This window comes from Cyprinodon tularosa, unplaced genomic scaffold, assembly GCF_016077235.1.
Source record: "Cyprinodon tularosa strain WSP-4 unplaced genomic scaffold, ASM1607723v1 ctg435, whole genome shotgun sequence".
Lineage (NCBI taxonomy): Eukaryota > Metazoa > Chordata > Actinopteri > Cyprinodontiformes > Cyprinodontidae > Cyprinodon > Cyprinodon tularosa.
Window position 1 is genome coordinate 1,508,777 of NW_024039158.1, and position 18,411 is coordinate 1,527,187.

Genomic DNA, 18,411 nt, shown 5'->3' on the forward strand with positions numbered 1-18,411 from the left:
ATAATTGTAAGAAAAAAAAAACGGTTACTGCTTCAGGATTTTGTCTATCACGGGTTTTGCAAATTAACCCTGACGAAAAAACGAATGTTCACTGCATTCAATGGTCTAGAACCGCTCATAATAAACCTCCACCCTCTAACCCTGACCCAGGCAGCCAGTTTTTAGAATACACTTTAACCTCAGTATAAATACAGCTGTTCTGTCTTATCTAACTGTCTCTTCTAGTCAGCCAGACCACAAGACAATCAAGTAAAAACCTAAAGATGGCACTTCTAAGCGGGATTAGTCTCTGTCTGACTTTCTCCCTCAAAGGGCCTTCAGATCTCAGTCACAGGATTTACTGTCACTGACAGCAATGAGACTAAACACTCTTTTGCTTTAAGGTCGCTGGATCTATGGCTCAATTATAGAGGCAAGGATTTAAAATATCTTTCCTAGCTGTTCATATAAATATTAGTACAATTCACTGACAATAAAGTAGCTGGTGCAGCAACAAAGTTAATCTGAGCAAACTGAGTAGAAAGGAAAGAAAAGAAACAAAAACAAATTAGTGCAAAATTTTGATAAGAATTGTATGACAGGTCCATCCGTCTTCTATACCCACTCTAAACCATACCGTACCACTTGATTTATAAAGCTCTTAAAAACAGCCTATGTCTGAAATAGAGTGCTCCACACAGCTACAGACTGCAAGAAAAAAAAAACAGTTTGACAGAAAAACAACAACAATATAATGTATAAAAACCTTTAAAAGAACCAATAAAACCAATTTAAAACAAACAAGGTCAAAAGCTAAGGCTCGCTACTCGCTACAGTGAAGCAATGTCATTCAAAAACCTTTAAAAAAAAAGAAGACGACCTCTGAAATGCATGGGGAGCCAATGGAGTGGAGCCAGAACACGGGTAATATGCTCTGTTTCTGTAGTATCTGTTAAAAGATACACAGCAGTGATTTGAACCAGCAACAAATAACAGAGCATGACTCATAAAGTCCTTTATCCAGGCAGCAATAAAAGCATGAATATCTGTTTCAAAGAAGGGTCTTGACAGAAAGGATTTAAGTTTTGCTTGCCGACTTAAGCCGGGCCTACACTGTGCAATGTTTTCAATCGTTGCTACAGCTCAAAGTGTACGACCAAACCACAGGGTTTAAAAGTTCACAGCTCACGATGCATGTTTTCACACAGATGCTCTAATGTGATCTTTTGGCGGCCGACTGAATCTCAAACATATTTGACTGTCTCCTGACCTTACGAGGTGGTCGTGAGAGGCTGAACGCCCCGTCATTCCCCCCTGTATACTACACGACACACGATGAGGCTGAAAGTCGGCCAAATCGAAAAATTCTCGCAAAACTGGAGAATTGTACAGCGTTTGCCCAGATTTAAGTAATCCTTAAGACATGATTTAACGACTGTTCTAATCTGACCCCTCAAATTTAAAATCATGTTCAAATTAAACCCCAAATGCGCTACAGCTGTTTTCAAATATGCAGTCAAGGTTCTCAAATTCACAATACTATGGCGAAAGGAGTGACTTGGTCAAAAAACTAATACTTCAGCTTTCTAATGGTTGAAATTTAGAAAAAGTTAGGAGAATGTGGCAAGGTATGCAATAGAAGACATGGGCATGATTCAATCCCTAGATTCCCATCTGAAAGACAAGCATGCTGATCAGGCAGCCAAAGGAAAATCCTCCTGGGCAAGTATCCAGGGTGTCTGATCACTGGGAGGCATAGTGGCAGGACCACACTGTCATACAAGCCTTATGGTCTTCTAAACAGTCTACTAGGGCCCTCAACGGGAAACCGTACCAATGCTTAAGGGGCGGAAAGATCTGAAATTCATTAGCCTACAAATGGAAAGGAATTCAATATTTGCCTGAAAAAGAGCCTAGAGACAATTAATACAATGAAAAGATCCATGTTTGGGGTTTGAGTCAGTCCATGTCTTCCACTGTGACTGCCTCAACCACGGATATGGCGCTGTGCCGCAAAGCAAGAGGGCTCCACAGCACTATCTGCCAGAGTCGGGGTACAAAGGTGGCCCAGTTTCCCTCAGTTTTAAAATGTTTTGCTTTAAAAAAAAAATCAATACAAGGAACTAAAATATCGATATCATATCAGGCAGCTAAAAATCACAATATATTGCCAAAAATTTTTCCACACCCCTATTCAAGAATATAATTTTCATTCAGAAAAAATTGTAATTGACAGAAAACAATCTCTAAATCTTCTTAAAACAAGGGTAGAAATACAGTAGGTCTATAATTAGCCAACACAGACTGATCTAGACCAGGTTAAACTGCAGTTAATAATAATGAGAATGCAATGTATGACACTAGAAATTAATTCTTTAAAATGGATGTCTTCAGCAGTGTCACAGTCTTGGTTTTCCATTTGTTGTCCTCTGCTGCCCTCTTGTGTCCTCTTTCCCTAGCTCTGTTTTCTGCTCTGCCCTCACCTGTTTTCAATCCCCTCGTTAGCCCTCTATTTGTCTCTGTCCCCTTTAAAAGCCTTCCTCTTCAGTTCCTGTTTGCTGGATCCTCATCTAACGTCTGTCTGCCTACCTCGTCTCTCTCCCTGGTTCCTAGAGTTTGGTTTTCCCCTGATGTCTCCTTGGTACTGGTTCGTTTGTTATTTTTGTTGGATTTTTGATTCCTGCCTCAGTTCCTGTGAACCTCATTAAACCCACCTAAAATTCACCTCTGCCTGCCTGCCTCTGCATTTGGGTCCTCCAAACCAACTCCAAATCCTGACAAGCAGGGGGTCCACGACCCCTAGGGGTTCTTCAGAGATACTGCATGGGGGTCGCAAAAGTTTTGGTTGATTAGACTTTTTTTATATTCCCCCCTGCAATTTTTTCCACTAATTGAAATGTCTTTAAATACACTCTAGCATGAATTCAACACACTGTAGTAAAGAGATAAACGGAGGCAGAAGATTCAATTCAATTCAGTTTATTTATATAGCGCCAAATTCACAACACATGTCATCTCAAGGCACTTTACAGTTCAACCAGATCATACAGTCAAATTAATACAAAGTTTTCTATCTAAGGAAAACCAGTTGATTGCATTGACTCATTGACTCAAATACAATCCCCCACACTAAGCATGCTTGTAGCGACAGTGGAGAGGAAAAACTCCCTTTTAACAGGAAGAAACCTCCAGCAGAACCAGGCTCAGTGTGAGCGGCCATCTGCCGAGGCCGACTGGGGTTCAAGGAGACAGAAGCAGAGATACAAAAAGCAGCTGTAAAAGGCGGCCCCGTCCAGGAAACACACAGCCAGGCAGACGAGCTCCAAGGCAGCTCCCATGCCAGAGGACGAAGAGAGCACATCCACTCAGTCACGGTCAGAGAAACAGGACCACACTGGAAAACAGGCCGATCTCCAACATCTATAAACAAGGGTGTTGATAGAAGCAGCACAGCTGATGTTTCTTTCCAGGATGACGTCACAGCCAAACAGGAACAGACGAGGCAAAGCTACTCTGAGGAAAAGCAGAGAGAGCAGAAGGTTAGAGATTGAACTAACAGATTCTGCAGAATAGGAGAACAGAGAGAGAATGAAGCAGAATGATGAAATGGGGGTCCCTATGTCCTCCAAAAGTCTAAGCCTATAGCAGCATAACTATAGAGATAGCTCAGGATAACCTGAGCCACCCTAACTATAAGCTTTATCAAAAAGGAAAGTTTTAAGCCTAGCCTTAAAAGTAGACAGGGTGTCTGCCTCACGGACTAAAACAGGTAGTTGGTTCCACAGGAGAGGAGCCTGATAACTAAAAGATCTGCCTCCCATTCTACTTTTAGAAATTCTAGGAACCACTAGTAAACCTGCAGATTGAGAGCGAAGTGCTCTGTTAGGAACATAAGGAACAATCAGATCTCTGATATAAGATGGAGCTTGGCCATTTAAGGCTTTATATGTGAGAAGGAGGATTTTAAATTCTATTCTTGATTTAACAGGAAGTCAATGAAGAGAAGCCAGGATAGGCGAGATATGATCTCTCTTTTTAATTTTCATTAGAACTCTGGCTGCAGCATTTTGGATCAGCTGAAGGCTTTTAACTACAGTTTGTGGACTTCCTGATAGTAAAGAATTACAATAGTCCAGCCTTGAAGTAACAAATGCATGGACTAGTTTCTCAGCATCACCCCTGGACAGGATATTTCTAATTTTTGCAATATTCCTCAGATGAAAGAAGGAAATTCTGGAAACCTCTTTGATATGGGATTTAAATAACAGGTCCTGATCAAAAATAACACCAAGATTTTTTACTTTATTATCTGAAATCAGTTTAATCCCATCCAAATGAAGTGACTGGCTGGTCCAAAGACTATAACTTCTGTTTTGTCTGCATTCAGAAGCAGAAAGTTAAGAGTCATCCAGGTTTTTATGTCTTCAAGACATGCCTGTAATCTATGTAATGGGTTAGCTTCATCTGGATTTATAGACAGATATAGCTGGGTATCATCAGCATAACAGTGGAAATTAATCCCATGCTGTCTAATAATTCTACCAATTGGGAGCATGTATAAAGTAAAGAGAATTGGTCCTAGCACTGATCCCTGTGGTACTCCACAGGTAACCTTTGAGCGTGTTGAAGATCTATCATTAACATGAACAAACTGAATTCGATCAGATAGATAAGATTTAAACCAGTCTAGTGCTGTTCCTTTAATTCCAACAAAATATTCAAGTCTTTCTAAAAGAATATTATGGTCAACTGTATCAAATGCAGCACTAAGATCCAACAGGACGAGCACAGATACAAGTCCATTATCTGAGGCCATGAGAATATCATTAGTGACTTTCACCAGAGCTGTTTCAGTGCTATGATGAGCTCTAAAGCCAGACTGAAACTCTTCAAAAAGTTCATTATGGTGGAAGTGATCGCAAACTTGTTTGGCAACTACTTTTTCAAGAATTTTGGATAAGAAAGGAAGATTGGATATAGGTCTATAATTGACCAAGTCATCTGGGTCAAGAGACGGTTTCTTAAGCAGAGGTTTAATTACAGCAACCTTAAAAGCTTTAGGTACATATCCCTGTAACAGAGATAGATTAATCACATCTAAAATGGAGGAGGAGATCAAAGGGAATACCTCCTTAAATAACCTGGTTGGAACTGGATCTAACATACAAGTTGAAGGCTTAGATGAAGACAATAATTTTGCTAATTCAGAGAGTTCAACTGGATCAAAGCAGTCTAAACCCGGTTCAGATTCCATGACTACCTCAGGTACAATCGCGGATAGAGGAGTGCTTATGATCTTATTTTTAATAAGATCAATCTTATTTATAAAGAATCCCATAAAATCATTGCTGCTAAGAGCAGGTGGAATGGATGGTTCAACAGAGCTATGGCTCTGGGTGAGTTTGGCAACTGTATTAAAAAGAAATCTAGGATTATTCTTATTCTCCTCTATTAATGAGGAGAAGTATGCTGCCCTTGCTTTACAAAGGGTCCTCTTATACAGCAGTAAACCATTTTTCCAGACTAGGAAGGACTCTCGCAGGCCTGTGGAGCGATATTTTCTCTCCAGTTTCCTAGCATTTTGCTTCAAAGTATGCAGCTCTGCATTAAACCAAGGAGCAAGCTTTCTATTTTTAACGGTTTTCATTTTCAAAGGAGCTGCGTTGTCTAAGGCAATACGCAGAGAACTAGCAACCCCATCAACAAAATCATCAACCTGTGAAGGGGAATAAGCTATGCTTTTGCACTCTGCAGCAATGCTCAGTGACACAGAGGAGAGAGAAAGTGAAGCAGATTCTTTAAAATTTATAACTGCACTATCTGATAAAGATCTACTAAAATTAAACCTTCTTTTGGGGGAGGAGAACTCTGTTAAAGTAATCCTGAAGGTTATTAGAAAGTGGTCAGAGAGGACAGGGTTGTGAGGAAATACTGTTATTTCTTCACATTCTATGCCGTATGTCAGCACAAGATCCAAAGTATGAAGATGAGAATGCGTGGAAATTGACTGAAAGATGAAAAAGTATTGGATGTGGATGAAAAAGACTGAAAGATGTCTTTCAGTCATCAATGCACACATTCAGCGACACACAGGAGCTCTTTCAAGCTGGGAACCGTTATATTCACAACACCTGTCCCATCAACCATGAATCAGAATCAGAAATACTTTAATAATCCCAGGAAGAAATTACGTTCGTTACATTACTCCATCTGTAATAGAGTGACTATAAGACCAGTTTAATATAACAAATAAAAATTTCGTAGAATATATATAATTAGGGGCTTCCCGCTCCCTCTCAACATCAGTTTTGGGGTCCTTGGCCTAGAAAACATTGAAGACCCCTGCCTTAAAAGGTTCTGGGGACATTGGATCTCTTTGGGAGCCTGAAGGCTCACAATGTCTAATCACTTTCTGTATAAGGAAAAAAGAGTCACAGGCTCAAACTGGCTGAAAACATGAGAGCAAGAGGGGTAAGGATCAGAATCAGAAGGGGTAAAAAGAGCCCTTAAGGCGGAAAACTTCTCGGTAAAAAACTTTGAGAAGTTGTTACGTCAATCAGCTGATGCTTCTAAGGAAGAGTTCTCTGATGGGTTAGGAAAAAAGTCCATGATGTTGGACACCGCTCAAGGGTTATTATCTCTGATGGAAACACAACATTTTCCGAGTATGTTCTTTCTGCCTCTTTAACAGTGTTCTGATACCGTCCCTCATGAGTTGACGTGAAATCTGCATTATTTTCCACCTCTGTTCCACTCAGCAACATTCCCATCAGACAGAACAAGTCCTCTTATTAATCCAAGGCTCAGGTCCAGACCTTCACTGCCTGGTTTAGAAAGGAACCACAGAGTCCAAGGTTGTTTGGCTAGAATAATCAAACCAGGAAATCAAATCCTTGACTTCTGAGGAGGAAACATCACTAGTTGACAGTGAGCTGATTCAATGCAATGGAGAATCTAACAGAGAAGTAAGGTTGAACTAAAAGTTGTTTAAAAGATACATTGAATTAAACAAACATATGCTGTAAAATCCCAGAGTCACAGATTTCCATGTTAGACAGCATTTCCTGATAAGCCACTCACTCAGTGGCTCTGCTAACATGGGAATACGGTGCAACCATTGACAAATTCTGATGTCAGAAGTGGCGACGGGGACAGAAGTTTATTTAATATAACTAACTTCAGTGTGTTTGACCATCCAATCACAGACCCGATTTAGTGGCGCATCAGATGTTTATAAAGTGAGCTTCTCAGGAGTGACAGCGGTGACAGCTGACGGAGGGCCAATCAGGAGCATGTGGGCGGTCTATACTCAGGGAAGCTGGCATCGGTTTGACCTGCGGTTGTGCGCATGGTCCTAGTGCTCGATGCATGTCTGTGCACTGTACCGGAGAGGGCTGGTTATCCTCCCGCAGCAGTGTGTCGCAGTGAGCTGGTAGCAGATATTTTAGATTTATGCCCAATATTGAAGCGTGGTCTGTGCTATGTTATTCCACGCCACAACGCAAGAGGGACAATCACAAACTAGCTGTGGGTCTAGATACGGCCGAGGCAGTGAGGTAGTTGGGGCAAGTTTGTGCGAAAATGGTGGGACATGAGGGCGAAAAAGAGCGGGGATCAAGGTGGAAAAAGGGTCCCAGTGTTCTCGCACACCTCGCTCTTCTAGCTGGTCCATCTTAACGAGTCGTTTTCCACAATGGCGGTCATATAAACAAAACAAGCCGTCAAGGTACCAAACAGGAAATATGCATAGTGTGGAGCGGATGTAGATTTGACCAATCAGAGGCCTTCTGTCTTCGGTCACCTACAATTTTGGAGAGGTGCAGCAGAGTGTTTGCGGAGGGGGCGACATTAACTGCAACACACGCAGACGACCTGGTTTCTGAGTTTAAATTAGCCTTAACACTGTTTCTGGACAGTAAAACGCGCACCCCCAAAAAAAAAATTACTTCCATGGCTTTAACTCATGGGTCTGCAACCTGTAGATCCAGGGCCACAAGTGTGGCACACTATCCATCCACCCATCCATCTATCCATCCATCCATATTCGAACACGCTTAATCCCAAGTGGGGTCGCGAGAGGTGCTGGTGTCTATCTCCAGCTGTCAATGGGCGAAAGGCGGGGTACACCCTGGACAGGTCAGCAGTCCATCGCAGGGCAACACAGAGACAAACAACCATTCACGCACACACTCACACCTAAGGAGAATTTTATAGAAGCCAATTAACCTAACAGCCAGAGTTATTACACACTATTTTGGCTAAAAAAAAAAAAGCTTTGATATTTATCAAATATATACTAAACAAGCCTGAGGTTTCATCATTTACTCTTGCATTGATTTTTCAGAAATAAATTGACTCTAAATGTAATAGATATATATTTCACGTCTTTTTTAACTGTTGAGTTTCTTTTTACATAATTTTCTACAAATTTTAACGACTAAAAAGTATTTATTTAATTTTCACAAGTATTTCTTTTCTTCATTTTAAAACATATAATGTAAAATTGCATTGCGGTTCTTTAAACAGAATCTCCTATGTCAGATATTTATAAAAATGTGTCACTGTTTGCTTTTTTTTTTTTTCTTTCGGAAAAGGGTCATGCGTTGTTTGTGGGTCTAAATGAGTTTAAACTAGTCTGAAGTCAGGTTGCAGGTTGAAGCAAAGGTTGCAGACCCCTGCTCTAACCTATAACCCTTCCCTTTTAGCTCTAACCATATTGTTAAGGTCATTGGTGGACAAAGTACTCAACAGTAATATTTGAGTAAAAGTATTGATACTCAGTCAATGGTTACTAAAAAAACAACAAATAGAAGTTACTAAGTCAATAATCTATTCAAGTTAAAGAATTAAAGTACTCACTTATGAAAATACATAGTATTCACGTAAATACTTAGTTATGAAGTATACTTAGTATATTTAGTGAATGCATATACTAAGTATATGCATTTTAAAGTACTTAAGTATTTGAAAACATGAATTACATTTTCTAACATCGGTATATTTCTGTCTAAATTCCCTATTAATTTTAAAGAACTTTGTAACTTTCAGAAACCACCTGATGTATTGATGCTTAGAACCACCTGCAACAGATTCTTTATCACCTGGAAAGAACTCCAGCATAAAAATACCACACAAAAAAGGACAGCTTTTGTGATTATTATTTCTTATTTAAAAAACAAACCAAAAAGAAACCAGGAATCTTCTCATTTTTTTCACTATGGAATACAGGTTTATGGTTGAATCTTTTTTTCACAAACAAACTATAACTCTGATCTGAGAACTCATCCAAAAGCCAACAAATAACACCTTCATAAAATAATATACTAGAAAATCATATCTGCCCTGAGTTTCCCCACATTTGTGAAATGTCATTAACTCTCTAAAACAGTGGTGTCCAAATTCAGTCCTAAGGGCTGCTATCTGCTATGTTAAAATTGCATTTTAAGGAAGAAAAACAGCAGCAGCTTATTACAAAGCCGAGCTGAGCTAAAAACCAGATACTATCAGAATCCTCAAAATGTAATAGAGAAGAAAGCACAAAATATGACCTTCAAATGTAGTGGACTGAGAGTTATAAGTACTTTTGTTGACTCAACTAAAGATACTCAATAAAAGTACTTAAGTACAGTAATCAAATAAATGTACTTTGTTACATTCCATCACTGGTTGAGGTAGCAGACATGCGCTTTATTCTAGTATTGAAAACCTGCAACCTCAACTTTATTTTCTTCCATTTTGGCCTTTTTCAAATATGGGCTGTGTCTGAAAATCCGCCGTAAGCCCTAAATCCCTCCATCACTATATGATGCATTGCGAGGAGAGCTCTCGCAAAGCAATCTGGGATATATCTGGTCATCTATTGACCATGGATGATCACTATTTTTCAAGGTGCATTGTGGGAAATTTCAAGTCCACTACTTTTTCATCCACTAATTGTTCAGACACTCATTTAAAATGGTGTCTGGTATCCACCTCATCTCTTGCAACACACTGCAGACAGAACGCACCGGCCAGATTAATGTAGTGCAAGCGTCTAACTGTCCCCTCGTTATATTCTCACACCTGAGCTGTGGCTCCCTGCAGCTCCTCCAGAGTTATGGTGGGCCTCTGATGTTACTGAGGATGAGAAGCTGTCTCCTCTTCAGTTTCCAAGTTGTACTGTAAAGCACTTCTGTGTGAGTTGAGATACTGTTTTTACAAACTGACCTTACTGAAAACCTCTGTGTTAGCTCACCTGTCTGGTTGTTGTTTTATGATACCAATGGATAACTTTGCATTGGTCTACTAAATAAAATCCACAAAAATGACTTTCAAACTGCTGCTTATGGTGGAATGAGCTGCACAAGGGATGCAATTTTTTTTTTCAATCAGTCCAATAATGAAGATATAAACTGCATCTGTGACAAACAAATTACACTGTATTTGTGGAGCAGTTACATGGTAAATCGGTTCGTTTCTTTCATCAGATCCGGCCCCTCTTTACATTTATCTTGTTTTTTTGTGAGCCAATCCCACCTGCTGGTATCCCCCCCCTCCCCATCTTGTCATCATCATGGCATAAGCAGGGGGCAGCTAATAGAGGAATGCCACAACACATGGACACACACACACACTCTACACGGTGTGACTCTGGAGAGCGGTGATCTGGACGGTGAGGACAGTGGGGGATATGTGGACAAAGCACGGATAAGGGCATATGATCGTCACCAGCTTTCTTTCATTTCAGAGGTTGTCTCAGAGCGCAGGAGTAATTACTGCTGACATTTTGGAGGGATATATTGCTATTTATCGGGGCGCTGCTGTGGGAATGAAGCAATCTAAGGACTGGGGGTCAGCCAGTCAGCTGGGCTGAGCTAATAAAAACAAGCCACCACTGTCACAGAGCTTTCCTTGTCACTAGGTTTTTTCCTCAAATGTCCACACCTCATTAAAATCCAAACCCACTGTGCATATACATTTTCACATAGCAGTGCTGGATATTTAAAGTCCCCAACAGCATAAAAATCAAGCATCCAGAATCACTGTAATATAATGTGCAAGCAGGATTATTTAGTTAGTAATGGGGGTTCGATTTCAGCTTCCTCCTGTCACAAGTCAACATGCCCCACGGTAAGACCCTTAACCTGTGCATACCAGTGTATGCATGTTTACCTAATTAGGAATGCAATCAGGTAAATGTCCTTCAAGGGTAAAATGGTTTTATCTGTCAATATACCTTCAAAAGTGGTGCGTAAATTCAACCTTTTAACCATTTGACTCCACCCAAAAATAAGCTCATCTTGTAGGGTTAAAAGCTGTTGTCTATCTCCAGCAGTCACTGGCAGAGAGGCGAGGTCCAGTCCAACACAGAGACAAACAAGACAAACAACCATACACACAATGACGGGAGAGTTAGAGCAACCAATAAACCTAGCAGTCATGTTTTTTGGGTTTTCTAGGTGTAATGCAGTAGTGCTACTAATGGCCGCAATGTTCAGTCCTAAAATCAGACTATGAACGAGACATTGGGAACATGAGGAAAAACAGAGGTGTTTAACATACAGGCAATCCAAAACTGGATGGGGCCTTAAAACCAAATTTGAAATGGCGCCCCACTTCATTGTATCTAACGTACAGCTTTTCCTTTTTGAAGGAGAGAAATCTTTTTGTAGAGATTCACCTCTAGTTACAGAATGATATGGAAATCCAGCATAGACATGCAGCAGCAAAGTTCAGGCACCATATTATAGGGATTTTCTTTTCTATGATTGTGTTGTAGTGTTACAGTCATCCAATACAGGGCGCCGCAGTTCATTTTTAGGCGGAGCCTCGCTGATATTTGCAAGAAAAGCAAAGCCAGAGCAGAGGGAGTCAGAAACATGAATTGAGCCAGAGTCCTGTTTGGGATTATTTACACGATTTAAGGGTGACAGTAAAGCAGAATGCAATTTATATGCTCATATTTGTAAATATGAACTCCTTAAATTATTACCTAAATAGTGCCAAATAAGCTGTGCTGCACAGTGGAGCATCATCAAGTTCTTTGCTGTCCTCAAAAGAAGATTTGATGATAAAAAACTGGAGCCACCACAACAGGAACAACAGCTTGTTGTCCAAACTTTCCTCAGTGCTGGAATCTGTTTTCCTTTTAGTAGATATTATTTCCACTGAACCTAAAGCTGTTCAAATCTTTTCTAAAAAGAAAGCCACCCATCTTCTGCTGCTTTTCCATCAGGGTCACAGGGGGCTGTTGCCTGTCTCCAGTAGGTAGGACACACCATGAACAGGTCACCAGTCCATTGCAGAGCGGCATAGAAACATGAACCCAATTTTGAGATTCCAATCAAGCTAACAGCTTTTGGGTTGGAGTAGGAAGCCAGAGTACCCTGAGAGAACCCATGCATCCACAGGGAAAAACATGCAAAGGCCATGCAGAAAGACATGGGCCAGAAATCAAACTGAGGACGTTTTTGTTTGTCAGGTAATAATGCTCCAAACAGCTGCAGCCTAAAATTAATGTTGTTTATTCTTCCACTAACAAAAACTAAAAAAAAAAAAAAAAAACGCAAGGAGATGGAAACTATTTTTCTTCCAACCCAACCTTCACTGCAAAAAATGGAAATCTGTATGAGTTATTTTTGCCTAAATTGAGTGAATTTTGTCTTGAATTGAGGAGATAAGTAAGACACCTTGCCAATGGAACAAGACAATTTACATTTAAAATAAGAAAAAAAATTGCTTTGTCTTATTTCAAGTGAATATTATCTAATTGTCTTATTTTAGGAGTAGAAATACTGATTCCATTGGCAAATCGTCTTATTTACCTACTAAAATTAAGGGTAAATACACTTATTTTAAGAAATTTTGTAATTTCTAGATGGTTTTTTCACGAAAAAGCAAAAAACTGGCAAATTCATGAAAAGACATCATTATTATCCTTATTATTAATTTTATTATTATTATTTTGATTATTATTTTTATTGTTGTTGTTATTATTGCTGTATCTTTGTGAACATGATGGATACGTTGACAAAAAACTAGTAAAAACACTCCTAGGGAAGCATCCTGGGCGTTAGTAAGAGACGCCCCCTGGTGGACAACAGGTGAAACATAGGATGCGTAGAGATAAAGAAAGCTTTCATTTTAAAACACTGAAGCTATTCAAGCTCTTTCTAGATTGATCTTTATGTGTTTTGTTGAAAATGGTTTACAGAATATCGTGTCATGATAAAGATAAAAAAATAAGATAAAACAAGTCATTAGGATCAATAAAACAGTGAGAAATTATTACTAAGAGATTTCAGTCACATTAAGGGCACAAAAAACTGTGAATGCATTCTTCATGATTAGACAGGAACTACCCTATATAGGTGAGTATTGTCTGAGGAAGCTAGTAAGATAATAACAGTTTTGCAGTAAATCATAAGTCACAGCCAAATCAATAAATCTCTGGCATAGAGCAGCACTTATTAACAATTTAAGCAGCATGGAAATGAATAAATTATAATCACATAACATAAAATTACTGGAATATCTTTTTTTTCATAAACTATAAGAACTAAACAGCTAAAAACTTCAACTAAATCAGAGAGAAAAGAGTCATCTGTGTTTGTTTTTTTTTTTTAGCATTATTGCAGATTTTACTGTAATTTCTAAGTCATTTGTGATTTCTGTCAGAGAAAAATGTCAAAATCCTTTATAATCTAAAAAAATCTTTTTTTCCTGAGTCCATCTGAGTAAAACCTTTTATATAACATTTTGATAAAAGACAACATATATTTTTATATTATTAATATCTTTTATAGGGAAGTTGTTCCCATTTTAAACAAACAACAGTTTATTTGTATGTTTTGCTTTAAAATGAGGAAAAACATAAAACATTTCACTAAGATTAAGCATGGATTTTTTTCTATAGGATGTTGCTGTGACTGTTTCAAGCTAATGAGAAGAAAACTAAATCTAAACACCTATCATTGCTTATTTTCATGTTACTCTGTCGTGAAAATGCAATCAAATATATATTACTGTGATTTTAGGATTTGATTTAGCTCTTTATCCTGACGGCCATAGGCAGGTGTCTGTTAAGATAAGAGGATTTTAGACTCCGTATAAAAAAAACAGTCAAATAAAATTAAAATATACTGAAACTTTATGTAGATTTTGTCACACTGTAACCTCAAGCTTCTTTGGATTTTTTATTTTTTTATTGTTTGGTATACATAAAGTGGCAAATTGTCATAAAGTAAAAAGAGAATAGTTCACGATTTTTAACATTCCTCACAAATAAAAAATAAAAACATGATTAATTCATTTGTATTAGACAACATTCAGATGCCTTGAAAAGAAATCTATCTCCAGAGACTGCCTTCAGGGGACAACTCTTTTGTTAACTCACTTAATTACTGTTATCTTTCATTCTACCGTGTTATAGATGAGCTGTTATGCATATACAATAAGTAGTAAAAGTTTAAACGAAGATTTAATGTGTATATTTAGACCCCAATCACATTTTTCAATTTAAATGCAAATCAAATCTTTGTTCTTAGGCTTCAGTTTCATTCAGATTTTTTTAATTGCAACTTGCAGTAAACAAACATTTCACAGTCCTGATTTAAAGTAGTAGGCAAGTTTTACACAACTTAGGTTTACGGGAAATTAATTCCAGAGCCCAGGAGCCTAGAAAACTTGTTAAAGTCCCCTCGATTTCTAAGTAAACAGACAAGGGAGACCTAAAGTGTGTAGTTTGTGTACAGCAAGCAACACAGACATGTGTTTCTATACCACGCCACACTGAAAAAGATCATGCAACTGCTTTTGGCATTTACTTAATCATATTTAGTTACTTTAACATAATTATTTTATGTCCTACCCTGCTAACATGAAATAATTGTGTTAAAGTAACTAAATATGATTAAGTAAATGCCAAGGACGGTTGCATTATTCTTTTTTTTTGTGCATTTGGTGCTTTATTAACATAAAGTTTTACAAATCAAACCTTTGCAAACAAGTCAAGCTTCCCATCTCTTTATTAGCAAAGCTGAAAAACTCCAGAGGAATTGCAGTTGCAGCAAGTTGGTTGTCAAAATCAGTGTGACTTTAAAAATTGAGAAATTAAATAATTTTTAATTATTTTATCTTTAAAAAATACAATTGATAAAAAAAAAGGAAAGCAAGTTTTGCACCGAATCCGATACTCTGATAGGCTCCTGTATTGACTGCTGGATCAGATATAGGTTGTTCAACAGAAATCTAAGATTCTGTTCAAGTCATTTCTATTATTATTAACATTATCCACAGAAATACTGACACTGTGCTCAATTTTATGATTGCAACACTGATTACATCATCACACAGAACACACACAAAGCAACTAGTGATGATTTATACCTGTGCTAATTTGTTACCTGTTTTTTAACAATGAATATATAGTGCATGTGATGGAGTGGTGATAGTGGTTAGAGTATAGAGCTTGGAATCCTGAGGTTCTGAGTTCGAGCCCCACTCCTACAGACTGCCACTCTGGCTCCCTGAGCAAAGACCCTTATCCCCACACTGCACCCCAGGCGCCCCACGATGGCAGCCCACTGCTCCCCAAGGGGATGGGTTAAATTTCTCCAATGTTAGATCAATAAAGTTCAATTATATTATTATAATGCCTGTTATCACATGCCCTGGTACATGGTTAATTCATATTGGATATCAGCCGATACACACAGCCCTTGTATCCATATCGGATTTGATCAGAAAAAAAAATGTATAGGTTTTAAGGGATTTATTTCTTTTGCAAAGTGGTGTAGGGATTTTCCTACATCCAACGATGCATCGTTTTATACTCAGATCACACAGAATCATCTTAATTCATCAATAGTTTTTAGTTGTCATTTGACAGCATGCAATTAAAGTCCATGGGGTCTAAAGACATTTGCACTGTGCCTCAATTTTATTACAGGGACTGTTGGCATGTTGGTTAGAGCAGTGAGCTTGTGCTCCGAGAAAGTTGCAAATACCTGGTTCAAAGGTTGCAAGCAGTACTCAAGTTGAGGGGGGATGGCATCCCCCTTCTTAAAAAATATTAAAAATCATCCCCCTTCTTAAAGGACCATCCCCTGTGACATTTTATTACTGAATGTGTACAATTCCTACTATATATTAACAGTAATAGCAATAATATTGCCCTTTCAACATTTGGCGGCCTGTGGGCTAACGAGTAGCCTGAGCAACATTAATAAAATCAAAGAAGTGGCCTATCATGACTATGAAGCTGATCACAGTGGGAAAATTTGTCCTCTGCATTAATCCCTAACTAGGTCAAAGTCAATGACAAGCGTACCTGACATGTAACAACCACACCATGCATATTGCTTTAGGTTAATAGACTATATTCATTAGGCTATGTATTCCTTAAAAAATAAAAATTCTTCTTCTTTTTTTTTAACAAATAGACTACTGGTTGCAAGTACCTGGTAACCCCCCATTGCGCCGCACAATGGCAGCCCACTGCTCCCCAAGAGGATGGCTTAAATGCAGAGGTAAATTTCTCCATAGATCGATAAAGTTCAAAGTTAATTTGATTAATTGCTTATAAAGTTGGAGCAGACCCAACGCTGCATGTCCAAATTCCTCCAGCAGATGGCAGCAGCAACCAACAATCTGAGCTCTGATTCTAGTGATGACCATGGCAGCATTCTAATCAGAGCAGCTGACCTTTTCTGTTATTGTTGTATCTGGGAGACTTTCCTCTCCCAGATACAGACATAATTTCTGGAACAATGAGTAACTAAACCTTCAGCTTTCTCTGAAACAATAGGTTTCTGTGTTTGTCTCCTTTATTGTTTTTTGCATATGTCACATTAATTAAAATGAGGCCATAAATGCTCTTATTTTTCAGAAAATATAATTTATGCTATAGTCTTTCAAGTTGTTATTAATTTATTTTAGTTTGTAAAAATTCCCATTTGGCTTTTAGTTGTGCTTCTGTCGTTCCCAGATGAGCAGGGGTGGAGCTAGATGGGGGCCCAGGGGTGGCCAATCATTGGTCACCCCTGGGCCACCCCTACCATTTATTCCCCTCCAATAGATCTACCATCTAGCAGCAGTAATTTTCTCAAGTGGAATATTCAAAACATTTAAATTTTTCATATATTAACAATTACTTGACAACAAAAACACAATCGTTAATTATGCACTTCAATATACTGACATTAAAGATGATAAGTAGAGAATTCAGGCTCTTTTTAGAACTAGATTTTGTGTTATATAGGGTAAAGAGAAAATCATGTCTCTGCAAGTCATCTAGGAGTCTTCAGTAAAATAATAAATAACTAGATTAATAAAAATTTATTAAAAAATTTATTTATGTAGGTGTTTGTACTTGTAAATATCAATTTTATGCAGAATGATTACTGATAAAAGTAGGTAAGTAATGACGATGGAAAAGATGTTCGCCCAAAACTCAAACCCGAAAGAATTTTATCTACTATACCTTTTAAATACAGTGTAATCCGCTTATCGTGGTCATGTTGGTCCAGAGCCAATTTGAACACTATAACCGGTTGATTACTATATCCGAATTTACCGTTATTTCACTTATTTTTTATGCAGAATAGCATCTAAAATAATAAAAATGAAATGAAATGGATAGCTACTGCATTTACTGAATTTTATTACAGTACCATGCAAGTTTAATTCCAGTATACTACGCTGTGCGCAGACATAACTCTGGAAGCCTGGTGCCGCCGGTGCGTTTTTGTGTGTCTGAAGTTTGAAATAAACAATTTCATTGAACAACAGCATAGAAGATAACTGCATAGGCTACAGAAAATTAAAGCTAGCCTATGTCTGTTTTGTGCGGATCTGCTGCGCTGCATTAAGAAATCACTTAACATATTTATCCATGGTTCCCTGGATCAGAGTGTTGTCCAACACAGAGTTCACTTCTTTTTCAAAACGATGTAAAAGGTCAAAGTTTTTTAAACCAACATGCAGGAGACCAGTCTGCAAACTGCATTCCTCATCCCCCTCTTCCTCCTCGCTGCATGCAGCACTGGTACCCACACCAAAATGCTCTTGTACCTCCGTGATGATGTCCTCATCCGTCACAGGCTCTGACACCGGAGTGCTGGCATCACTTTCGATCCACCTAATAATTAATTATTTGCACATGTTTACATTCATAAAATGGGCAAAAATGAACACTATAAGCAGATTTCTTGATTACTATAAACAAATTATTTAAACAGCACTTGTTTAGAAATAACTCTGTCCCAAGCCTTTTAAACACTATAAGCGGTTGTTTACTATATCCGTGACCACTATAAGCAGATTCCACTTTATTTGTTTATTTGTTTGCAAAGGCTGTGGGAAAGTATAGTTTGTCTTTATTTAGAAAATATGGATGTTGTGCTTGTAATTTTCCTGTTGGAACAGTGCAGATTGACCCTGGGCTTCTGGTGC